Consider the following 12,998-nt stretch of genomic DNA (forward strand, 5'->3'; position numbering starts at 1 on the left):
AGGCCCAAGTCTATGCTGCTGCGGCTGCTGCTGCTAATAGACCTCAGGCCAGAAGGAGAAGGGTGTTTAGACCCCGTTTAACATTTTATGGTATGCATGATGTGAAATGAGTGCTACAGGGTGGATAGAGGCACACTACAGGAACTCTACAACCTGTGTCTTCCTCAGCTGTTGGCAAGGGCAAACTGAAGGAAACCAATACCGGTGGAGACTATTGTATGTGTAGCATTTAGAATATTAGCTCCAGGAACCTTCCAGAGACCAAAAGTGGATATACTGGGGGTGTCACATGCATCAGCATCCAGGATCCTACATCAATTGTTGAATGCTATGCTACAGCATGCCAGTGACTACATACATTTTCCCTGTACACCTGAGGACAGAGCCACAACTATGCAGTTCTTCCCCCATAGCACACAACCCTGAAGTCTTGTGTGCCATAGACTGCATGCATATTGAAATCAAAGCACCACCTATGAGTACATAAACAGAAAGGGCTTCCACTCCATTAACTGTCAAGTTGGCTATAATGCTAAGGGGAGTCATCCTGAATGTGTGTGTTGGTAGCCCAGGCGGTTACCATGATTCCCATATCTGACACAACTCTCAACTCTATCAGAGGTTTTCTAAAGGGTGTATATCCCATGGGGTCATTTACTGGGTGATGCGGGTTATGTATTCATGCCATGGCTGATGACACCCATCAAAAATGCATGCACACCAACAGAAAAACACTACAATGAGGCACATGCTCAAACAAGAATTATCACAGAGTGTTTGGGCTGTTGAAGTTACAGTTCTGGTGCCTAGATACATCAGGGGGAGCCCTGCAATACAATCCCCGTACTTGTGTTCAGATTTTCACCATCTGTGCCATCCTTCACAATATTATTCTGAGAAAACATCTTCAGCATGAACACACAGGGGAAGGGGCACACATCCCATCACCACTGGCAAGGTCACCACAGCCACACGCAGGTGAGAAGTCAGACAGGGAACCATCCACTGCTGTGGGTGTAGGCAGACATAGGCATTCATAATATGCCTTTACACTGTCCAAGAGGCAATGGATAGCACACATGCTCAGTACCTAAGGGGGTAAAACCTTTATCCTATGCACATACATACAGTAACATTGAAGTCAGGCAACTCCCACAACCTTTACTTACCCATGTAATGGCTGTCTACTGCTAGGATCACACAGACTACTCAGCCCTGAAGTAAAACACTTGTAACTGCTGGACTATCAATGTAAGTGTTGAACATGGACTAGGAAAATAAATGTGTAAGAACACAAATGAATGACAGATCCTTGCATACTGTTACTTGTTATTGTAACTAAGTAGAAGGTGTGTGATTTAAGATTGCTGCATTTGCACCATATCACACTCATGCACAAACCAATGTTTGGTCCACAGTGAGGAATAGCAATTGAACAATGTATTGTTTACCATGAAAATACCAGGATGACTACACAATTGCAATTGCAATACTCTTTAAACCCAACTTTTCCTGCACCAGCACACAAATAGTACTTGGCTCCCACACCCCTAAAACAACAGGAAAATGACAATTTCTACAATCCAGGGAATCCTACATAATCCACTTGTTACAAACATTTTCAGCACAATTCACACAAAATGTGTACACATTTACAGCACAAAAGTAAATTTGGATATGATTGCTAGTCATCTCACACTGTGCCCAGTACTTCCCTGGCAATGCTTATAGGTCATCTTAGAAGCATAACACCCCTGTATTATTGATAATATAGTACTTTACATTTCCATGAAATAAGATAGAAGACTGTAAGATAACCAGTTTTGACAATAACATTTGTGATGACAGTTAATAAGGCTATCTGTGAAACTCAATGTCTGACAAAAATGCTTATGCCGAGTGAATTATAAGAAGTGCAGATAAAAGTTTCATTTTCTAATACATATATGCAAAAGTTTTCTATATAACATGTTAACAAATCTAGATTGTACTTGAAAAATGCAATAATATATCTAAGCAATATCAGAAGCCTTCTGTGCAGATAAATCAAAAGGAATATCAGTCCTTTGTATTCTGCAAATAAACAAGTCCCCTCACCTTCAAGTTCCCTAGCTACACAGTAGCTTCTTCTGGTATAGATTCAGGCCTCTCAGGATGGTGAAGATGTGGATGATGCAGTGGTGCAGTGGTAGCATTGTCACTTCACAGCAAGAGGTTCTCCAGTTCAATTCTCAGCTCGGGTGCCTTCTGTGTGGAGTCTGTATGTCCTCCCTGCATTCGTGTGGGTTCCTGCTGGGTGCTCCAATCTTCTCCTACAATTCAAAGACATGCATCTGGAGCATTTCTCCCTGGGTCTCCACTGAAAATTGGCTTCATTCCAAGTTGGACTTTCCTGGTAAACAAATGTTAAATAAAATATAATAAATAAATGAGGCATGAACACATTAGAATTGCTGAATCCTAAACTTTTGAGTCTGTGTAGCAGATATAAACATAGTGTAGGCACTACCTCAGTGTTGCTAATGAATTGCAACTGTGAATGATTACTGGTAGGGAGAAGAAAGACACAACAGCAATTCAAAATCTCTTACCCACAGTGGGTGTGTCTCCCAGGATACACTTACAAAGTGTAGAAGTAATTGTAGCAATTTTTAAATGGAAGTGAACAGCACACATTTCTCAGATTTTGTTCACTAATAGCTAAACTCTCCTTACTTTAAAGAAAATTGTACTGTACTGTCATGGAATATTCTCATACATTTTAAGGACAATGATACAAAATGCCTTATAGACTACATGTCTGAGAGTACAGCACAGTTAAGAGAAGAATAAATGCAATGCAAAGAGATGACTGCACTGCTGCAAACAATACTCATAAATGGTTCTGTGATCCTTCATTGTACTAAATATACAAGCAGCATGTGTAAAAACTGAGAGTGTACAAGTGTTATATGTCTTTATAATAGTGTGGTGGAAATGGAACTTGTTTGTATTATGCACAATGATTTGCATTCCCACTGCAAAGCTGTTTCTATAGCAAAAAGAAATAAAACCCAGTTACTGTATTTTTTAGGGTAATTAGTCTGACAGTTCAATTCCAGAGTTGTATAAAAATCTGTAAGGTGTATTAAAAAGTATCTTGTAGTGTTGTTTATATTTCTTTTTGTTTAAATATTAATATGTGTGCAGGGTGCATCTTAGTGCAAATACTATGAAATTGCAAAATAAATTACAATTAATAGAAGTTACTTATATGATAAAGACAGCAGAAAATAAAGCTGTGAATCAAGTGTGTGTGTGTGTGTGTGTGTGTGTGTATGTGTAGCACATCTGGTAAATATGATGCATCACACAGCACATGCTATATTTATGTAAATCAAGGTTCAAGTTCCACATGTATCTTTTAGTGATGAAAAGTAATAAACACTTTTTACAATATTAATACATGTTGATCTTTGCCTAATATCATTCACACATTGCTCTTCTCCATGCAAATATGGTTTAATGGCCTAGACAACAAGCAGACATTGTTAATTTCACAAAATATACATTGTTACATCTTTTGCCTTCCATTGTGTAAACACGCTAAGTGGCATTGTGCGAAAGTTAACAAGCTTCCACAACACCTGCAGGTCCAGAACACCTGCAGACAACAGACACTTTTCAATTTCAAAATGGATACATTATATCATGTGTGATCTTCCACCATGCAAACATGCTAAGCAGCATTGTGCAGCATTGTGCAGCAGTCAGCACACACACACACATAGTAATGGATGTGAAAATATACTGCAGCTGACTAGTTGTTCTTGTGGCCGCAGGTGTAAATTAAGGGCTACAGTATACCTGACCCTGGGTTCTAACCCAGCAAAGGCAACATTTTTATTACTGCTGTTCCACTTTACTTAATATTAAAATTCACAACAGAAAAATAATTACACATAGAAATAACTATGTATAGCAGGTGCATTGTGCATACACAGGATATCATACATATGAAATGTGTAGCTGTGGGTATCAATAGAATAATGGTTCTACAATTAAACATTTATATTCTGAACTTTCATGTCTCACATATACATGGTTATACACTCAACTATTTAATGTATATCTGCAAGTAATGAGCAGGTCTAAGAAACAAGTACTCAGTTGCAATGAGCACTCTGCACAGCAATGACTGTAAAAAATAACTTGTTGCCCAGCCTTCCCTGCAGCAACTAAGTTAATGCCCATGATTCAGGTTAACTGCAGTTTTAATGTAGCACATTCCAAAATTTATTCCTGCTTGCTCAGTCAATTTTAAAACCGAAGAACACTGTAAAGGTAATTATAAATAATAACTATGTATAGAACTGGAGATCATATGAATTATATGTGTGACAGAGAGTATGCTGAGAATTATAATTTCTATACTGAAATAGTGTCTTTTCTGCTGTCGGATGGACTTTATAATTCAGTCACAGTCAAATACACATTAATGTGTAAATCAGGACCTTTTCAGATCACACACATCCATGGTTATCCACTCACTCTTTCGTGTGTCCATCTAATTAACGAACATGTCTGACAAGTACTTCTTGTGTGGCAAGGTTATTTTTAGTCTGTTTTACATAGGTTGGAATCCCACATTGCACAAATTACTTTTATTAGTGTGTAAAGCTACACAAATAAGTGTCAGACCATACATTTATACCCCCAATACATGTCTGCAAGGTTAAATCAACTGACAGATACAGCAGCATCCAAATCAAAGACTAAAGCCCACTGTCTCATTACCCTTCAAATTTCATAAGCTGCCTTCTACTCTGTTTGGGACTGTTGCTGTCTGCTTAACATTGCGCAAACATGGTTGGCATTGTTGTTCGGGTTATGTGCACTAGCGATAAACGTGATAACATGGATTGGCAGGAAAACACTCTAACTGTTGCTGTCTGACCTGTATGGACATGTCAGGAGCTAGAAGGAAGGTGCCCAATTTAGAGCTCAAAGATGGGACACAGAGAGTCCAGAATATTCATTGTACTCCTTGTAAACTTCCATAGCCATAGGCTATTGCAGGGGACTATACTGGGTCTGGCCAAGGCTGTCTCCAGTGCAACTGGAATTCCACATACTGGAGAGCAATTCAGGCACCACTGGAGTTACCTGAAAAGGTGCAAGCAGGCACAACTCAACCAGTGGCTGGATGAGTTCAGGACTGCTGACATCCCACAATTGTGTAAGTATGCAGATACTTTAAATTATATAGAAAGCTGGATATAGCCAAGACTGCTATGCATAATGGTGTCCTCTTTTTCTCCCCTTTGTCTTTTACAGCCACACAGGCAATTACAGTGAACAGTGATGCCCATGCTGAGCATCTGGAAAGACTTGGAGAAATAAGTATGTAGTAAACAATAATATTATTTATCAAAAGTACTACTCTTCTATACATTTGTGACAAATTAAATGTGGGGTCACATAATAATTTCACCAAAATTAGCAAGCATGCCACACTGTTAACTTAATCTGTATTATCTGATAAAGCTAAACAGAAAGTTTACACCAGGGATCACTTCAATGGCTCTGCTGGACAGAGGCACAGGGAACTAATCTAAGGGGGTGACGAAAGCCAACACATTCTGGCTAGGCTTATAAATGCCTTCAGGCAGATAGCCTAGTACCTACCTATGAACCTATGAACCTATTATGTGCAATATATGCATATTATAAGGATTACTAATGACAATTATCAGTCATAGTTTGTAGTTGTCAAAAGTATAGTTAATGTAAAAGTAAATTTATTATTTATAATGTACTAATTTATTGTATGTGACATATGATGGCTCTAATTCTTTTTTTTTTCTCTCTTATCTTACCCCTTATCTCTTTTTTTATTTTTATATGTGTGGTCACAACATTCTGATGTTATTAATTTCTGAAAAATGACAAAATGATTTCCATCACAGGGAGGTAGTCCAGCCAGTGCAGCTCAGCCTGCCACACTGACACCCAGCTCATCTGGGACTCAACCTGGCAGTACTGCCTCTTCAGTCCCTGTACTATCTGAGCCCTCCACATCACATAGCATTACCCTGGCAGCTGGTGCAGTGGTACCTTCTGGGAGTATTGACAGAGGCAGTGATTTTCTCACTTGCCAGGAGATGCCAGACATGGTGTCTGAGGCTGTGGAAAATACTACTAGTGCACGCCTCAGCCAGATGGAGGAGATACTTGCCAGAATGCTGGGCAAAAGAAAACATCAAAGCACTACAACAGAAAGCTCAGGAAGGGGACAGTGATGACAGTTCTGAGGCTGAGGACTAGATTTTTACTGTCCCCATGCTTGATGGGGCATGGACATCTGATGTCCCCTCCCTATTCCCAGCATGGTGTCCCCCAATCTGTTGTGTCCCTCACCATCCCTGTCTCTTGTCTTGTTTGCCTTGTTTGTCTGCAGCTGCTTCCTCATCTACCCTTCTTATCTGATCCTGACAGACCTACATCCCTTACCCTACATTCCTCTCTTATTGAAATAAAAATACAAAAATAAGCACCTGTCCCCAAAAAAATATTGTCTCCAAACATAGCTCTACACCTTGCACAAATGTCTTCTCAACACACTTAATTTAGTTCAGTTGAGTATACATAATGATTATGTTGTTTTCACCCAACTTTGCTGTGGTGACAGTCTAAATTCATCCAGTATTCTATCCATATTCATTTTATACTGCTGAAAAGTGGATAGCTATAGTTCTTTCCTAATTCCCTCCTACACATTTGTATATTGCTTTTTCTTTATTCTTCCCCCTGCTTGACCCTCATTTCACCAATTTCCTGTCTACCCCATTTTCACACATTTAGTCTGGCCAAACAATAGAATAACAGCACACACACATAAATAATAAATCACCAATGAAGCCCTTCACTTTTTGTTCTCTGCGTTTGTGTGGAGTTTGGCATCTAGCACCAATGTCAAGGAATGGCGCATGTCTCTTCATGTCTTATGGCATGATGTGGTTACCTGCTTGCAATGCTGCTTAAACTTGCTGTGCTAAGGAAACACACATTTAAAGTAGAATAAAAGCATCATATTAAATATTTCGCACAAATTTATTTACACTGCTGAATGTATAAATATGCAAATCCATATTCATACTGTTGACATAAATCAATTGAGAAGTTTGTGTTTTTATGCAGTACTTCTTTGTAGTCAGTCCCTCTCACATGTGCAAAAATTATAACATGTAATTATTTAATTACATCATGAATGCATACATAAAGACATTAGATTGAATTTGGTTCAAACCCTGTGTCATCTGTTTTCAGAATACGAGCTCACCGCTGTTACACCTGCTGCCACAGAGACAGCTAGGCAACAGGATTTTTCTTCCACTCAGTACTGTCCAAATCACTGACTGCTGTGCCTCTCCCCTTAGTGTGGTTGCACAAAGGAAAGTGAACCAAGAGAATGAAGCAGAGACCAGCATTTTCTCATTGCTTAACTATGCACAAACAGGGAAAGTGTATAAATACTTTTTAATGCCCTAAAATTTATGGCACATTTCCAATATGAACTACTTATGAATACCATAGTATCTGTTAGTTATTTCTACAATAGCCAATATGGATAGGTAGTCATTAAATGTGTATCTCACACGTGCAAACACTTTGCCATCGATCAAGCAAACCAGCTGCATGATGGTGCACTATGGAAAGTGCTTATTAGCATGTATTAATTATGTTTATTGCCCACTTAGTCTTCATCTCATAAAATCAATGTAAAAACACTTTTTACTGACTGAACACATATTTACACTGAGTCATGTATGCCCTGCAACCATACACTTGAAAACTGGCATGTCAATACTAGCTCCCAAATGTCAACTACACTACAGGAATAAGTAGCACAACTGCATTGGTACATCATCTAAACTTTTATATTGACAATAGACATTCAGATTGTTTTAAAACATGTATTAATGTGGAAAACAATTCTTCACAAATTTGAACAATGTACATAAAATACTGCATCCATGCTGATCACATAAAATGTTTGTGTCTGTATGTGACAATAAGTGTGTAATGTGCACAACCATACTAAGGAACAGCTGCATATATCTCAGTTCTGCTACATGCGTTCCTGACAGCTTTTTGCATCTAGTTTGAGAAGCTGTCTTTTAAAGTATACTTGCACATTGGAAACAACAGAAAATACAAAATCCACACTTTGCACACTGCTGTCATAACTGGATATGTTACCCACATCATATAATGATGATGGCATCATATATAAAGACCATTATAACAAGGCAAAAACATACTTCAGGGGTATTACAGTCATTAACTACTGTGTTTGGGAGATGAGAACAAAATGCTTATATGTGTGTTAAATTACCACAGCAACCACATTATGTGTGTGTCTGTATGTATGTGTGTGTGTGCATAGTCAGAAGGACATTAGTCTGTACCCTATTATTATAAGTTTAGTCACGTGCAGAACTAATATCTTGACAGTCATACATGCCTACCCATCCATTTCATACAGACCTTTGTACATCTTCTCCCAAATATACAATGAGGATGTCCTCCACTATAAATTGTCCAGCGGCAATGCAGACATCAGACTTGTGCTGTGGTGCTTGCATTAAGTCCTGAGTTCTCTGGCTGTGGTACTTAGGTGGGGGTTCTAATCTCACCAAGGTCAACTGGTGTGTGTGTGGGGGTGCACTCAAAATAGTGTAAGTGTTTATCCTTCTGTCAGCAGTCTGGTCCCATGCAGTACAGATATTTTGACATTCATACATGCCTACACATTAGTTTCATACAGGCTTCCCAATATCTTTGCTCAAACATCCATTGAGGATGTCATATACTATAAATTGTCCAGCAGCAGTGTAAAAGTCAGACTTGTGCTGTGGTGCTTGTGTTAAGTATTGAGCTTTCTAGCTAGTGTATCTACTTAGCTAAGGGTTCTAATCTCATTGCCATCAATGAGTGTGCATGTGTTGTCCCAAAAGAATAAGTGTGTATCCTACTGTCAGCAATCCAGTCCCATGAAGTACAGTTTTTCTGACATTCATACATGCCTACACATCAATTTCATACAGGCCTCCCAACATCTTCTCTCAAACATCTAATGAGGATGTCATCCACTATAAATTGTCCAGCAGCAGTATAAAAGTCAGACATGCTGTGGCACTTGCATTAAGTACTCAGCTCTCCAACTGATGTGTCTATCCCAAAAGGGGGTTTTAGTCTTACTGCAGTTAACTGATGTGTGTCTATGTGGATTAACTTTATAATCTCAAAATACTAAAATATCGAATTTTAGCATCTCGAGACTATAAAGCCGAAAATTAAAAAAAGAACACCCACAACCATGAAATTCAAAATCGAGATCATACACATACACACACCACCAGACAAACAAGCACAAACACACCTACCTAACTACACTACAACAAACAAAACAATACACACAAACACAGCACAACAAACACACCTACCCTACCTATAAGCAGGGGGCCAAGCCCTCCTGCACCCCCATGTGAGAGGTTGCGCCCCACACACCCCCACTTATATATACTAACTCCGAGGTCGTACTAAACACACAAACACATAAAACCCACCACTACACACACTCACACACACTAAAATCTCTACCCAATACCCTAACAAAAACACCACTTACCTGAATCCCCAGCTAAATCCACAAACCACACTGCACATCATGAACACGCCAACACAACTGTGGATTCAACATTTTCATATTCGATATTATGCAGTTTTGTATAACTGCATTTTCGGCTTTATAGTCTCGAGATACTAAAATTCGATATTTTAGTATTTCGAGATTATAAAGTGAATCTGTGTATGTATAGTCAGGAGACTGCAAGTCTTCTCTTAAACATTCAGTGATGATGTCATTCACTATAACTTGTCCAGCAGCAGTACAAAAGTCAGACTTTTACCTGGCACTTGAGTTGAGTACTGAGTACTGTAACTGTTGTAATTAGCTAGGTAGGGGTTCTAATCTCATTGCAGTCAACTGGGGTGTGAGTGTGCAACCAGAACAGCCTGTGTCTATATCCTACTATCAGCAATCCAAATTCAAGGAGAATAAATATTTTGACAATTATACATGCCTCCACATCACTTTCATACAAGCATCACAACATCTTCTCACATACATTGCTGATGTCATCACCTATAACATGTTGTCTGACACTATAAAAGACAGGCTTGGGCTGTGGCACTTGCATTAAGCCCTGTGCTCTGTAGATAGTTTGGTAGGGGTTCTATTCTCACTGTGGTTAACTGGTCTGTGTCCTTGAATTCAGTTGGCTTACATTCAATTGACCATTTTAGGACAGCATGTTTGACACTCCTACTACCATCATCTCCTCAACAGACAATGCTGATGTCATCAACTATAAAGTATTGTCTGACACTATAAAAGCCAGACTTGTGCTGTTGCACTTGCGTTAAGTACTGTTTTCTGTAAATAGTTACTGAGGGATTCTAATCTCACTGCAGTCAACTGGTTTGTGTGTATTCAGCAATCCCTATGGTGACAATTTTAGAATGGCATGTGGGTCCACAGCTATGTCAGACACTGCTCAGAACATCTTCTTGTAACATATACTGATGATGTTATCCTGTATAAAATGCACTCTGACAGTACTCAATACAAGCTCATGTTGTGGCAGTATCATTAAGTATTGTATTATCAAGCTTCCTTACATAGATGTATAGGGGTTCTAATCTGGCAACAGGCAACTTGAGTGTGTATACATCCAAATATTACTTTTGAGACAATTTTACACAGAGATGTGATTCCACATCCCTGTCAGACACTTCTCCCAACATGTTCTTCTCATCATACAATGATGCTCTTATACTCCATAAAGTGCAACATGATGGTGTTAAAGTCAGACATATGTGGTGATGTTAGTGTTACATCGCATGGCATTCATCTTCTATACTGACATAGGTGTAATGTTCAAATCAAACCCAGTCTACTGCTATGTATGTGTGATTGGTTGTACATGATGGTCATTGTATGATCATTGTATAATCTTTTGAATTGCTGTTCATTTCAATACTACTTAGGAGAACCTTTAACATAGTCCCATGCATTCACTATGCTCTTTGTTTCTCTGGCCACATTACATCTTTCCCGCAGAGAAGTAGAGGATATCCTCATGTTAAATATACATACACACATCATGAAGTAGAGTACTTCCGTGAGCCCCTGCAAGCCATCTTCAGACCACTGCATGCGTGATTGCTAATTGTGTCATAGAGTGCAGCACATGTCACATATGGACAGTAGCAGTATGTAATGCAATCCATGAAATACACACATATGCACATAGTCTTACTATTTCCATCATATAGATATAGGGAGTTTGTTTTAAATGGTATAATAATGTCTAAGATTTTATGCGATGGTAGCCATTAGCTTAATAATGTCCTATGACCCTATGAACATTCGACATGTCAATGTTGTGGTCATTGACATGTGCTATGTTGAGTTGTGGATGTACAGTATGCTTACAAGAGGGTATTACAATCTGTGATGTGAGCTAATGCATTGAGGGCTATTGCTGCCATTTTATTATATGCTCCTTCTATAACAGCTGTAGTAATATGCCTCCTGAGAACTGTTGACATCATATAATAAACTTTATGTATATTGTTTTCTTATTAAAACGTGTTCTTGTAGTGGAGCAGATCTTTCTATACATTTCTCATGCTACCATTACAGAGACCACTTGCAGTGTGGCACAGGTTGCATGTGTCTACCTACCATCATTAAATGCTGTGTGACAAATATCAATGTAAATTCATAGTAATTACATGGGCACATAAGTCTTGTTTCATCCACATGTAATGCTGTGATATACACAAAAATAGCACATGCTTTGATTCAATTATAACCTTGTGGAATTAATTGTTGGTGCAGTTGTACTGCTTTTCCCAAGAATTATTGAGGTGGTCAGCAGCACCATTGTTTGACTATCAGCATTTGTGTCAGGAAATGTTCTGCATGAACCACAAACAACTGATTTGTAATATGTCCTTATATGGCATCAGGCCACTCAAACACAGCTTTCCCATGAAACATATATAGGCATATGTTGTGCAATCAATGTAATTACATGACATTAGTGCAGTTGTATGACTGTGTGAATAGTACCAGTGTGTGGCATGTGATGCAAGACTAAAGTTGTATTTAGAGGTGTTTTCAAAAATCATTTATTTCAATAAATGTGAAATGCTAAGGGGAATACAAACTAAGCATAACGTTGTCTGTGGATGCCATCAGCCATACTCAGCTGGAGAAAATAGACAATTTGCTAGATGACAGTTTGTCTCACACGTCGCTCTTCCCCCATCACCACTGGCCATCAGCCAAACTATACATGCAAACATTACTCAGTTTATCTTCTCAGGAAGCTAGCTCACCTGTGTGCCCTCTACAGCAAATAACTCAGAAGCAGTGGGGCACTGACAAATTCAGAGGTTGCCTATAGTGTGACATAAAACCTGACCTATCAGACACAGTTGGATTCCTATTTCAACACATCCTCCAGACAGCCTATGTTCCCATAGAAGGGTATACAGCAACAGTTATCCATCTGAACGGGGGGACTATCACCTGATGCATGGAGTTATAGACCCAAACTCCTGACTCTCCTCATCTGTGAGGTAGATCAATGAGTCATCATGGACCTTATTAAACAGTACAAAAGGTAATCTCATGACTGTGTACCAAATCCATGTTTGATTTGTTAAGGCTACATCATGTCTGTTACATCTGTCAAAATGTTACCATGCATGAGGAAAGCACTATCATCCTACATAACTTGACCTGGCCAAGGTATGTGACACAAAGTCACAATCAGGTATTACTGAGAAATTGTCTCAAGTGGGCATAAACACCTACGTCAACAAGTGGGTAGACAGATCACATACATGATATATAATGTCAAAGTGTGTGAAGTCACCTC

This window comes from Protopterus annectens, chromosome 6.part0 (assembly GCF_019279795.1).
Source record: "Protopterus annectens isolate FY-2018-M chromosome 6.part0, PAN1.0, whole genome shotgun sequence".
Taxonomy (NCBI): Eukaryota; Metazoa; Chordata; order Ceratodontiformes; family Protopteridae; genus Protopterus; species Protopterus annectens.